Consider the following 14,102-nt stretch of genomic DNA (forward strand, 5'->3'; position numbering starts at 1 on the left):
AGTCAAAGCAGTCCCTCAGTCCCAGTATAGAGTCTTTGGTCCAGACTGGAACAACTGTGTGCCCAGTTTGAGCTCTCTTCAGTCCTGTGACCTGACAGACCCAGAGGGCCATCACATCACATGTAGAAGCTCCCCTAATGGAGCCACAACACATGTCCAACACTTAGTCTGTCTTGTTGGACCAACTGGAAGAAATGATTCAAGGACTTAGTCACAGAACAGAGATTCAAATCTCCAAAATCCAACTGGCTGCATCAGGACATATAGTCTGAAACTCTGCACAGTTTCCTGTTTGAAGCTGCTTCCTGTTGGCTTCAGCTGTTTGGAGTTTCCATTTTCTAAACTTCTACATTCTGAACCTTCTTCAGCTCTGAACAGATGATGAAACACTGAATGATTTCAAGCTCACACTTTGTCTAATAAACTTACATCTTTCATTCTTTATACAGATTGAGTTTCTGTGGTTTGTCAGAGATCAGCTGTGATTATCTGGCAGCAGCACTGAAGTCCAACCCCTCCCATCTGAGAGAGCTGGACCTGAGCTCCAACAAGCTGCAGGATTCAGGAGTGAAGCATCTGTGTGGTTTCCTGGAGAGTCCAGGATGTAAACTTGAAACTCTGAGGTCAGTCAGCATGTTTTAGTTGTGCTGAGATGAATATGATGTGAAAGTTGTGCTGACACTAAACTGCAGACATCAGGCTGATATTATACTGATCCACACTGAGGATCTTCATGGTAAAGTCTGTTTTCTTCTTCTCTGGTTTAGTCCATTGACTGCAGCAGAACAATGTTCACATTTCAAACAGTGAGACTCAACGTATGGCCCGCGGCCCACACGCGGCCTGCCCACCTTTCCTGATTCAGAGAGAGGGACCCTGATTAACTGTGTAGTGTTCTTCCTCACAGTTCTAAGTATCAGACACAACAATGAATAATCCACAGCTGACTGTCTTTAGCAGGTCAAAGGTCACGGCACACAGCAGACAGTGGGAAATATTCTAATTCTGATCATTTATCAGCACATATCCATATGTATAAAAACAAACACTGTGAGACTTGATCAGAGGTGTGATCATCACAGCAGAGGCCTTTGTGTCAAAGTCACTGAGGATCAAACAGAAACACATGAAGCAGATTTTCCTCTTCTGGCTTTTTATAGCAGATAACCTTCAAAATCTTCTGCAGTCGATCAAAAACTGAAGCAAACCATGAATCAACATGTGAACATGAGCTGATGCTGCTGAAGTGAAGCAAAGTTACAGAGGTTTGATTACAGACACAGCTGAGAGTTTGTAATCTGTCAGCATTTTAAAAGGTTTCAATTTCTTCAGTATTGAACAGCAGAAATGAGGCTTTGTTTTGGGAGGCCGACAGCAGTGAACACAACAGCAGACTGGTGCGTAATAAGCAGTGAATAATGCAGAAAACAGATTTTTGAAGGTAAACTGTTCTTGAAGTACACTGAGAGAGAGAGAGCTGTGCAGGAAGTAAAGGTCAAAGTCAGAGAGAATTCATGACGATGTTCATCAAACGTAAAGCGTAGTTTGGATCTTCTTTGCTGCTGGTTCACTCAGTTTTGGTTGGAGACAGATGAAACCTGCAGCTTCAGGATCTGTGAGCTGTCCACTTTCAGCCCCGACGGCGTGTCCGTGTACGCGTGCCGTCGAGTGAACGATCCACGCTCTGTGTTTCCATCTTTGTGTGTTTAGCTGCTCTCATTTACTGTTTTATCTGTTTGCTTGTTGTTGAAATACTTTTGGGAGCTTTAACCTGAGATTCTGGCAAAATACATTTATATTAAAAATCCATTCAGGATTGAATGAATCAACATCGCTTTATTCAAATTAAAACCATTTAAATAGGAAAATCCACTTTTTTACAGCCGCCTCTAATGCTGGGTAATGTCAGCTGGTCCATGTGCAGCTGGCTGTGAGGCTCAGGGAGCGTCTACAAAGTGCAACACTGAAAGAACATCATCCATAAATATTGAGGAATAACTGGACTCTCATACAGCGAGACTCAAATGCCTTTAAACATCAGCTTATCCTGCTGATCCAAGTCCAACACTGAGTTTGTAAAAACATGTTTGTCAATCATTTTGTTTGGTTTCTGAGGAAAATGATTCAATAACTTGCTGCTAATACACAACATTTCATCATATTTCCTCATAACCCTCTTTTGTCTGACCATTTGATCCCATTTGAATTTGCAATAAAGGATCCACAGAGTTTGGTGACAATAATGACAGTAGATGTTTGTGTGAAAGTGCTGGAAGCAAATGAGTGTGTGATGTTCTTTCAGTGTTGCACTTTGTAGACGCTCCCTGAGCACTGGTCTCACAGCCAGCTGCACATAGAGACCAGTGTTGTTAGTCCAGGTCAGAAGATGACTTGTTGAAATGAAAATGAGCTTGTAGTTTGTCTGCTTTAATCATGTGACTGGAAAAAGGTGTTGGACTTCAAATATGTCCGTTTCTTTCACACTTCACCTTTAAAAGTGAAGCCTTGTGGTTCCTGGAAGGAAAAACACGACTTTTTCAAGTCTTTGTCCTGTTTTTATGATAAATGTACGACTTTAATGTGAAACATTCAGAGTTTTTTCTCTTGTTGTGTTTGTTTGAAGCTGCTTCCTGTTGGCTTCAGCTGTTTGGAGTTTCCATTTTCTAAACTTCTACATTCTGAACCTTCTTCAGCTCTGAACAGATGATGAAACACTGAATGATTTCAAGCTCACACTTTGTCTAATAAACTTACATCTTTCATTCTTTATACAGATTGAGTGTCTGTGGTTTGTCAGAGATCAGCTGTGATTATCTGGCAGCAGCGCTGAAGTCCAACCCCTCCCATCTGAGACAGCTGGAGCTGTACGGAAACAACCTGAAGTATCCAGATGTGAAGCAGCTGTCTGATCTTCAGCAGAGTCCAGACTACAGACTGGAGTGGCTGGTGTAAGTAGAGTGATGGAGTGAGTGGGTGGTGCTGTCAGCAGTATTGTACTAAACACAGTCAGTATGAAACAAAGATCCAGTGTTTCCTGTAAAGCTGCAGCTTCTCAGTGAAGCTGTGAGAGGAGAATGGTGACAGGCTTCAGGATTGGACACAAACACTTCCTGTTTCTGACCTTTATGGTCACCATAGTAACGGCTGACACGCTCTGATCAAACACTGTCAACAGCCAATCAGCTCTCTGAACAAAGTAGCACGCAGACCAATGACTGCATTCATTTCCAAGTTTAAAGCAGTGAAGAACACAGTCTGTAGGTGAGGAAGACTTTAGTGAGAGCAGATGTTTGGATGGAATTCCTCCAGTTAACAGCTGGAACCGTCCATCTGGATTGTTGGGCTTGTTGTTGGGGTTCCTACAGAGCTCAGAGTGGACACACCAAGCTTCTTCTAATGAATGAAAGTCCAAACTCAAACTAGGAGGGAAAAACATTTTCATCAACTTCAATAAAAATCCAAAGATTAGAAAAAGTGAAGCAACAATGAGTCCTAGTACAGTCCCAGCACTGGAGTCCCTGCTGCTCTTTATACTGGATGTGCTGCATCACTGACTGACAGCTGATGAAGAGTCTCTGGAAACACTCGTTTATCTCCTCTGCTCTTCCTCCTTCTCTCTGCAGGTGGGGCTGATGATGGTAAACAGGACGGTGTGTGTGCTGAGAGAGGAGCAGCTGTGTCCTGATGATCCAGAGAGGTTGAAGCAGCAGCAGCTTGTGTGTAGAGACGCCTGACTGGGCCATGTTACTGGGAGGTGGAGAGGAGAGCTTCATCCAGCAGTGACTGACAGAGGAATGAAGTGCAGATGACTGTCAGTGCTGCAGAGTGAACTGCTCTGAGAACAGCTCCACTGTCAGACACAATGTAGAGTCCAGCATCATCCCTGTGTGTCCCTCTGGATCTGACAGAGGATCATCAGTGTATCTGGACTGCTCTGCTGCTGCTCTGTCCTTCTACAGTCTCTGCACAGTCTCTGTCTGACTCTGGCTTCAGACCCTCCTGGATCAAACTCACCTGGAAAGACTTTCAAACATCACTCAATAGATTTGAATACAGAATAGATTTGATATATACTGTAGATGTACTGTAGAGTTGCAGTTTGTCACTTGTAAATACAGTCTGTGAGCAGCTCTGAGCTGAAAGATCTTTCTAGAAACGCCAAATGTTTTCACTCTTCTGTTGCTTTTTCATATATTTCCACAACATTAATATTGATCCCACCTGTCTCACCTGTTTCATGCTTTTATACATAAGAACAGGACACGTGTGATCTGAGCGCTGCTGTGGTTGCTGTGCTGCACGTCTTCATTTAGATAACAGAGACATCTAGTGGTTCAGAGGGAGAACTGCAGGAGGTGGAGCTGTGTTTTAGCATGGAAAACTTTTTATCTTTTAGGCGGAGATACAAATATGACAAGTATCAGTGTGAGATACAAAAGGTCACATCAGTCAGCAGAGGGAACAGTGATCACACAGCAATGTAAGAATAGAAACATAACAGTGAATCTGGACATGTGTACAGATGGAAGCAAACAAACAGGATGTAACACTACATTAAAGCCACAAATGGGAAGAAAACAAAGCCAAAGGAAAATATATTTGATCTCAGGAATCCAAATCAGATGCTTTAGAGCAGGGGTCGGCAACCCTGGGCACGCGTGTCACAGCTGGCACGTGAAGGGTTAACTGATGGCACGACCATAGTTGGACTGACCATCAGGCATACCGGGCATTTGCCTGGTGAGCCAATAATGATTTTTCATTTTTATGTTTGTTTGTTTCTTTGTTTTTGTTATGGTATAAACAATGAAAGGTGGTGGATTAGCCAATTGACTATGTGCACGAGAAAATGCTAACTTCCTGGTTTGAGGCCGGATGTGGGGTTGCACATTTCCGGTAGCTTTACTTTGCGGTAAATCGCTACTGCGAAGATATACTCTAAAATCATGTCCAAAACTTGGAAACGGAAAGATTGCGTTAAGTTCCAAAGAGCAGAAGGTGGGAACACTCACCACTGTTTTGTCACAAAAAAATCTAATGATAGATTTTGACGTTTAACCACTTAAGCCCCACGTCTCTGGTACCGGGGGCAAAAAGGAGGAGATCACGTTTAATCGGTTATAATGCGGGTTGAGAAATATAAGTCCAGACATGTGTGGTATCCACAGAAACCTCATAATCTCAGCTAAAATGTCATATAAACCATTTCTACAACCACCAAACACACCGAAAATAAGCCGCGATTAAACGAGCAGTTACGTAAATGCGCAGAAGTCCGCTAAACAAACAAAACCGAACCAGAAATTCTTCAGACTTCATGATAGTAACCGGTTAAAGATAGCTCTGGGAGCTAACCAGCCTATCACTGACTCCACACACCAAGTTTCACCACGATCAGATCAAAATTCACTGAATTAGCCACAAAAGAAGACCACAAAAACACACAGTGGCGCATATGCTCTAAGACAGAAATTGGCTTACCGTCCCGATTATTTTCGCCGGTAGCCGGTAACCACGTGATTGACGTTTAAAGAGTTTAGATCGATCGGTTGTTTGCATCACTCAACACAAGCAGAACTGCATCACTGCAGCATAAGACACATCGTCCACATTCAGAAGCACATCTCTGTATAGTGACTGGTCTTATTCTTTAAACAGGCAAATGTTCAGCATTCAAACTACAGATTAACAACAGTCACAGATGTTTCCCGTTATGTCGATATTAGCGCGTCAAGTACACACCTACACAGCATGTTAACAAACCGTGAAAAAAGCCACACAAAAAATGAACGATTGCTGGTGAGGGTTTCTATACATTAGTATGTATGAAGGGTATGTTGTGACTTACCTTCTAAATTAAAAAGTGCAGTACTGGATGTCCACGATGTCCACGCATCAAAAAAATAAAATTGGTTACTTGATTTCACCTATCGCTGGTTATTTTTAGATCATAGCACCCGCAATAAACGAGGGACAGCTGAGAAATATAACATTTGAATCCCTTTTCTCTTTTGCTCTGAGGCGTGGGGGCAAAATATCGACAAGTCCATGAACATCATTTACAGTTATATTGGGTAAATGACCAAGACATCTATAGAAATGTAAATCGACGCTTAATTCATTCATTTGGTTAACTTCTTTTGGACATTAAACAGGGCACGAATAGGACACCGGAAACAAAGCTCCACACAGGATTTTCCGCACCGGAACTAGCATATGCTATCGTGCACATAGCCAATTGGTCATGATCAACTCTGGGCTGGACCAATTACAATACATCCGTATTGAGGGGGAAAGGAACGCGATTCGTCCCGTACTTCAGCTAGAATGAAAAAGACACAAAGCTGGAGTTATTCTGTCTTTACGCTGCAGCTGCCTCTTCTTCTCTCATTCTCTCCCCTCCCTCTCCTGTTGCTACTTCAATCATGAAACTGATCAATGATCAGCTGATCGTCTCTTGTTTGTTTATCGCCCACTTTGCGCCAGAAAGAGGAAACCAGCGGAGGTCGCACTTAACAACAGCAGCACGTTTAAGCTTGATCAGCTGTTGTTAGAATTTATTTAATATTAATTTCTAGTATCAGCTGTTTGCTGGAGTGTACATCACTGTCACAACAGCGTTTGTTTTAGTTTGAAGGCTTTCTGGTTTTTCCTATAATACCTGGTGATTGTTTTTGTCAGTTCAGCCTTACGCTTTGCCCGAGTGACCACCGGTCAGCTGGTGGGTAACAGGCATCTCCGAGAAAGTTAGAGCACTTTTGCAAATATGTGATGTCTTCATGAATCGAGCAGGTATTTGAAGTTTACACAGCACCATTCTGGCATGAAAATATCTTAAAAGTTTATTTTGTGACCCAGAAAAAGTAATATTTCAAACTCTGCTTGTTTAGGAAACACGCCCACGTTAACCTGTGCTGGTCAGGTTAACGCGGGCATCTGTATGGTCAACATAACGTCATCGCAGCCAGTGTGCCTTGCTACGTTAGCGCAGAGCTGCTTGTGTTTACACTCAGTGTGACTTTTCTGATTTCAAATTAAAAAACGGGATTTGTATAAGTTATAAAAATGATGTATGATACCACACTAATCATACAGCATGAGTGACATCAGACAGATGTGAGACCACAGAGCTTCCTTATTGAAATTACGCATAAGCTTCATTTTCTTGTCACTGTGTGCTCTGCGATATTTATAGTCCTTCACTATTTTCACATCGACCCCCTGCATTGAAACTGGGGTCACTGGTTTCCTGGTTCTCCTAAAGTCCACAATCATTTCCTCGATCTTTGTCACATTGATCTCCAGATGATTCTGTTCACACCTCATGACAAAGGAGTCCACCACAGCCGGGTTCTCCGTCTCATCACCCTCACTGATGCATCAAACCAACGAGAGTCATCAGGAAACTTCTGAAGATAGCAGGTCTCTGTGCAGTCTCCATATTCCCTCTGACTCTGCAGTACCGCTGTTAGCTCCTTTGTGTTGTTTGCTAGCAACCTAACGTTCCTCATTACAATAGACGGGAAGCAATACAGCCTCATACTTCTATTTTGTAGAAGTGTTTATCAAATAAAAAGGCTGGTGAGTCTCGATCAATAAAGCAGCATTGACATGCAACAACATACTGTTCCTACTCATGATGTCCGAAGTAATTAAGTTGGTGCCATAAATGAAGAAGAGGAAACTCGGGATCAGTGATTGAGATTTAGCTTGTATATAATACTTTATTATGGGGCCAGTAAATTGTCGCAAATTAAGAGTATGTCAATCAAAAATAAAACAGAATATGATTTGCTATGGAAAGAAAGGGAAGCAAGGAAGGAATTACTAAAAACAAATCCTCATTTAAAAAAATATTCCAAATAAAATTCTTTGATTATGTGGAGCCATTTCTGACTGACTTGGCTGAGTCAACCGACAATAAACATCCTAGAGAGGATGGTTTTAAGAAGCAAGAGTTGGATATCATTAGTGGATATTAAATGATGATGCAGAAGTTCCTAATCCCAAATTAGATAAAGATTACATGATTGATGTGTTTAAAGTAGTGCTGTCAAAAATAACGCGTTAACGCAAATTAATCCACCATCACGGTTAACGCGATTAAAAATTTTTTAATGCAATTAAGGAATTCGGAGTGCAGAATGACTCAAAATCCCTGAAATGTTTCTGTCAACGCATTTCAGGCAGTTTGTCCAAGTAGAGTTACCTTCACACATGACGGGCAGCTGAACCAATCAACTCAATCTGGAAAATGATAAACTCACATTGGCCCTCTCAATGGGAAATTTGAGTATTAAAAAAATAATTACTTTTCTCCTGTCAAAAACAGGGTTGCACATTTTACGGGGCTGAAACTCCTCGACCCTCGACCCGGCCTAGGGGTAACCAGGACCTAACATGCAGGAGCGATCCCCACTCCCATGACTCCCATGACAGGCCAGCAACACACTAACTAAAGGGGCTAATCAGCAGTTTATATTCTTCAGATATGAACAATGTCAAAATAACAAACAAAAAAGTTTTGGATTTTTTCTAATCTTCCGTTTCAGAAAGTAAAAGCAAACAAGACAATTCTCTAAACTAAGCTCCTACCAAAAAAAAGAAAAAGGGCTTCTCACTCCTAATGAACTGCTGCAGTGCTCAGTGTATATGCATGAATAAGAATTTACAAAAATGCTGTTAGCCCAACACAAAGATATCTTAATTACAAACAGCGCACAATGTACGAAAAGACTTTCTCACACAGATGCTCAGAACTACAAACAACTAGCTGGCTCTTTGTTGGGTGTAGAGGAGACAAGGGAGGGCGCTGTCAGCTGGAGGTTAAGAGGCTGCTGTCCATTCAATCATCCAATCCGGACTTCAAGAGCTTGTTTGAATCAGCCAATAAGCGCTCTAGCCTGTTTCACCAGCCACAGACACACCCACATGCCCAGCCTGGAGGGAGGAGATTCAAAAACCACACGTACACCAATGGGAGGAGCCACACATCAAAACAACCAGCATGTGATCACAAACCACGACATTTCATTGAATCATAACACCTTCATCCAATTCTAATGTATGTATTGTAATGTACTGATACCCTCGAATGAAACCTGAGAGTCTACAGATGTTGTCTGTTATTTAACTATAATTGGAATTTGTTTCAGTAAACAGTTTAAAAACAACAACTTGTGTGAGTGTCCAAATACATGTGGACCTAACTGTAAAAACAATATCTAAAGGAGTGATGGATAGTTTTAAAATTACAGTAAAGAAGTTTGAGAGAGAAGCAAAGAGTTAGAGTTAAGGTAGAGTTAAACTGATAATAAATGCATTACAGACAGTATAACTAGAGTGACGTGGTAAAAGGACAGGATATGCTAGTGCGTTATTTAGATAAAGAAAAACTTTGGTTTAAAACTATCAGCAACACAGGGGGCACCACAAGGAACCGCCCTTTCCTATTCACTTTCTACACCACAGACTTCAGCCACTGCACAGAGTCCTGCCATCTTCAGAAGTTTCCTGCTGACTCTGTGATGGTTAGTTGCATCGGTCAGGGTAAAGAGATGGAGTCATATAATGTGGTGCACACAGAATCATCTGCAGCTCAGTGTGACAGACACCAAGGACATGATTATGGATCTTAAGAGGACCAGGAAACCTGTGACACCTGTTTTAATTCAGGGGGTCAAAGTGGACACAGTGAAGGATAATAAATACCTCCGAGTACACACTGACAATAAACTGGACTGGGTTAAAAAAAAAATACTACTTCACACTACAGGAAGGGTCAGAGCTGTCTCTATTTCCTGAGGCAGCTGTGATCTTGTAACATCTGTCAGACAATGCTCAGGATTTTCTATGCATTTGTTGCAGCCAGTGCCATCCTCTATGGTGTTGCATGCTGTAGTTGAGGGTTGGGATGCCAACAGACTCAATAAACTGATCTGCAAGGCCAGTAACATTTTGGGGGTGGAGCTGCACTCTCTAAAGGTGGTGTACGAGAGGTTTAAGGTTTATTTATTTATATAGCACATTTTAAAACAACAGGGTTGATCAAAGTGCTTAACAATCAGCAAAAATCAGCGTGACATTAAAAGGCAATGCACAGGAAAAAGGTTAACAAACAAACACAGCAACAAAAATCAAAGGTGACAGACATGAAACAGGCCTGAGGATGATTAAACTAATTTGATTCAAAAGCCAAAGTAAAAAAGTGAGTTTTAAGACGCAATTTAAAGGAATGAATAGACTCAGAACTACGAGAGGTTATATATAAGTGTAGGTGCTGCAATTACAAAAGCCCGATCACCTCTGGACTTCAGCCGCGATCTAGGTTGTTCTAAGAGCATCTGGCAAGATGAACTTAGTGCTCTCCTGGGGTTGTACACGCGGAGGAGTTCAGTCAGATAACTGGGTGCCAAATTGTTTAAACTTTTAAAAGTAAGCAAGAGAATTTTTGAGTCTATACAGTATTTGACAGGGAGCCAGTGTAAATTAGCTAGAACTGGGGTGATGTGATCATACTTTCTAGTACCTGTTAGAAGGCGTGCAGCAGCAATTTGAACTAACTGCAGACGGTAAAGGGAAGAGTGTTGGAGGCCCAAGTAGAGAGAGTTACAGTTACGAGAGGTGGATGTTGTCCAAGACGAGAACAATGCTAGATGATTCCTCCCACCCACTCCATGACATGCTGGCCAGTCACAGAGGCATGTTCAGTGAGGTACTGAGATTACCCAAATGCAATGCAGTAGCTGCACACCCTTAATATCATCTACGTTCAAAAAGAGTTCAAACTAAAAGACAGCACAAAAAAAACTAGGAAACCAAACTTCAACTAATCTTAAGGGAACACAAACTGTAAGTGAGGACAACAAACAACACAGCATGATGCAACAAAGACTCAACGGAGTCTCGTAGAATAAATGCACACTAGGAAAGTTCCTCCCCAAACACCGGGAACACAGCTGAATGGAATCAGAATAACAAGACAAGGGAAGCAAAACTAAACACAACAAACACGAGACGAGGGACCGTCTAAACAAAAACGAGTAGTAACAAACACTGAGACCTGGACTAGGACATGTGACACAGTGACAGGAGATAAACAAACATGAACACATGACTGACTGAGAAGACAGAAAAGTAAACAAACACAGAAATGAGACTGAACCAGAAACAGAAACACAAGGAAAGCAGGAAAAAACAGAGATTGATAAACCTGACTGAAAACAAAAAGATACTACACGAGTACGAAAGTATGAAATCAGAAAACATAGTTTGTTTACTCTGATCTGAAACAGTTGATGAGTTTGAAATGAGAGAAAACCCAAGTGAACTACAAGTGAACCAAAATGGATCACTACAAACCATGAGACAATGTTCAGTCCACCCATCGTCCAAATGTGTCTGCAGTGGGAGCAATAAGAACAAATACAGGATGAAGGTGCTGCGTTCTGGACTATTGGAGAACACAGTGAATTCACCGCTAGTTGCTAGCCCATGCAGACCTTTGCACATCTATAGCATATTCCTAGACTGAGATTGCAAACCACACGTTGCTACAGGTGGGCAAACAAAATGATCAAAAATACAAGCTAAAGAAAACTGAAAACATCCCCAAAACACAAAACAGGGACTGTGACAGAGTGGGAACGTAGATCAGCAGTTTCTGAAACACTCAGACAAACAACCATGCCACTCACCTTTCTACCTGACGCTCTGTTTGAACTTCAATAGGCTGTCTTGACCATGTCTACATGCCTATATGAATTACTAACCTGAGATTGGCTTCTCACATCACATGATGTCAGACGGGCTCGTGTAAGTACATTGTTGTACTGGGATTTTCCTAAACAACCATCCCCAGGGTTTACAAGGAAAGGCCTGAAATGGCAAAATATCCAGTGAGTAGCAGTTTCCTGGTTGAAAATGTGTTGATGTTTGAGGAGAATGGCCAGACTACTTTGAGCTGATAGAAAGCCAACAGTAACTCAAACAACCACTCATTACAAATAACAACCACACAGAAGAGCATCTATGAAAGCACAGCACATTTGACCTTTAAGCAAATGGGCACCAACAGAAGACAACACTGGGGGCCATGTCGCTCGGCTACAACAGGAAACTAAGGCTACATTTTGCACTGACTCACCAATAATAGACAACACTGTACTCCAATGGCCTGCTCAGTCACCAGATCTGTTTCCAGTAGTCCCTGAGATACTTGAAAGGGAAATTTGGATGAGCAGCTGTGACACAAGACTGAAAATATGTATTTATATTTCTTGCAAGTAAACCTCTGACAGCGACTTACTGTATTCACTCTTTCGTACATACTTTAAAAAATGTGGAAGTAATTTGATTGTAAAGATTAACGCAGTGCTGGATAGTATTCAGGAAAGTGAGCAATCTGGAGCTGTGAGTGACAAAATACAAACTGCTTTGATGAGTTGTCAGATTGAAGTGAGGAGTGAATGTAGATGAGTATTGAGAATGAGTTTTCTGCTGAGAGATACATGGTCAAGCACGTACGCGTCCCCAGACCTACCTTGCAGTATGTGCAGTATACAACTAAAGCTGTTACCAGCTTGAACACAACACCTAAAATTTAGACCAGGGATGTCAAATATAACACCTGGTAGCCAGAACATCAGCAGAACATCTGTCTACTACCCAGCTGCAAACTGAGCAACTGAACGGTTTCATCGCGTCCTCCCTCCTGTCTGGCAGGAAGATGTGTACTAAACTGGACATCCTCCCTTTGCCTTCTACTGTGTCTCCACTGGATGACTTTGCACGTCACTCAGTGAAGAAATATCAGTTTAAAATGCAGCATTATGCTGATCATAAGCATCATGCAGAAATTTCTACCAGGAGAGAGAGTAAGGATAGGGAAGCCACATCACGTTGCTAAAGGACACCCCAGAGTTACTCCTCCTGTAACAGTAACAAAAACCAAAGGCTCAAATGCCTTCTTGCTGACTGATGGAAAGATTTGGAATGCCACTCATCTAGCTCGCTGTCTCCCCGTGACTGAAAAGATCTCTAACACTGTTAGGCTGCACCACACTCACAATGGCTCCGCTGCCAGAAGACTGCCACGTGTCAAGTACAAGCCTTCTGGTACAAAGACTGCATTGTGCCATAATAGTTGTGCTTGTTAAAAGAAAATTGGAGAAATGCTATCACTTATTGTACTTTAGTTTAACAGAACTGATTTACTGCCACCAGTGCACTAAGAACTACATGAAAAGATTAATAGGAATAAGTGGAATAATAATTTTTCACTAATCATGGCAGCACAGGAACTAGCTCTAAGCACAAGCGCCATAGAGGCTGGGCTCTGCCACAATAGGCAAGACCCCAGCCTGACCCCAGGTGCAAGATGGTAGCAGGGATACATATATGTGTGTGTCATGGCTGTGTGGCTGCATAGCAAAGTTGGATCCACAAAGAGAGTCACTGAGAGATTAACAGTCTTTATTGTGCTTGAACTGCAGGAAGAGAATAAGGGTGAACACAGGGGACGTCTCAGGGATGTTCCAGGTCTGGGTGGAAAAAAGGCTTCCATTAGAGAAGGAGAACAGAGTTAGATGGTGTTGGAGAGGCAGATGTTGTCCAGATCAGGACACTGGTGGACATGAGGTGCTGGCCAGTCACAGGAGCAGGTTCAGTGAGAGACAGATTGTCGTGGTACCTGGGTGGTTGATCCAGTGATTTGGTTTTGGACTTTTTGTCACTGTTTAGTTTCCCATGTCTGTTTCCTGCTTTTTTGTGATTAACTTTTGTTCTGTGTGCATTATCTGTAGTTTAACTTCCTCTGTTTCATTACTTAGATTTATTCCAGCTGTTTTCCCACCCGTTTCCAATTTTCTCATTATCCTGCCCATTTAAGCGCTCAGTTTGTCTCCGTTCCTGCTTATTTCAATCATTTATGTTCAGTTCACTTGGTTCCTGTAATAAAAGACCACATCGGTTCCAAGCCAGCCAGCCAATTCTTGCATTTCGGTCCTCTCTCTGTTCCCACACACCTGATTGTGACAGAGATTACCTTAATGCACCACTAAATGACACAGGAAGTCATTCCTGCCTGTGGCTGTCTCACTGAA

The 14,102-nt window shown here is 42.1% G+C and overlaps 1 long non-coding RNA gene across 1 annotated transcript; it reads left to right on the forward strand.

Moving 5' to 3' along the window:
• The first annotated feature begins 576 nt into the window (after window positions 1–576).
• On the forward strand, window positions 577–3,685 carry LOC120439298. Its single transcript, XR_005612529.1, has 3 exons — window positions 577–623; window positions 2,775–2,948; window positions 3,624–3,685. It is a non-coding gene; the product is annotated as an uncharacterized LOC120439298 (long non-coding RNA).
• The last annotated feature ends 10,417 nt before the right edge of the window (window positions 3,686–14,102 follow it).

This window comes from Oreochromis aureus, linkage group 3, assembly GCF_013358895.1.
Source record: "Oreochromis aureus strain Israel breed Guangdong linkage group 3, ZZ_aureus, whole genome shotgun sequence".
In the NCBI taxonomy this organism is placed as follows: domain Eukaryota; kingdom Metazoa; phylum Chordata; class Actinopteri; order Cichliformes; family Cichlidae; genus Oreochromis; species Oreochromis aureus.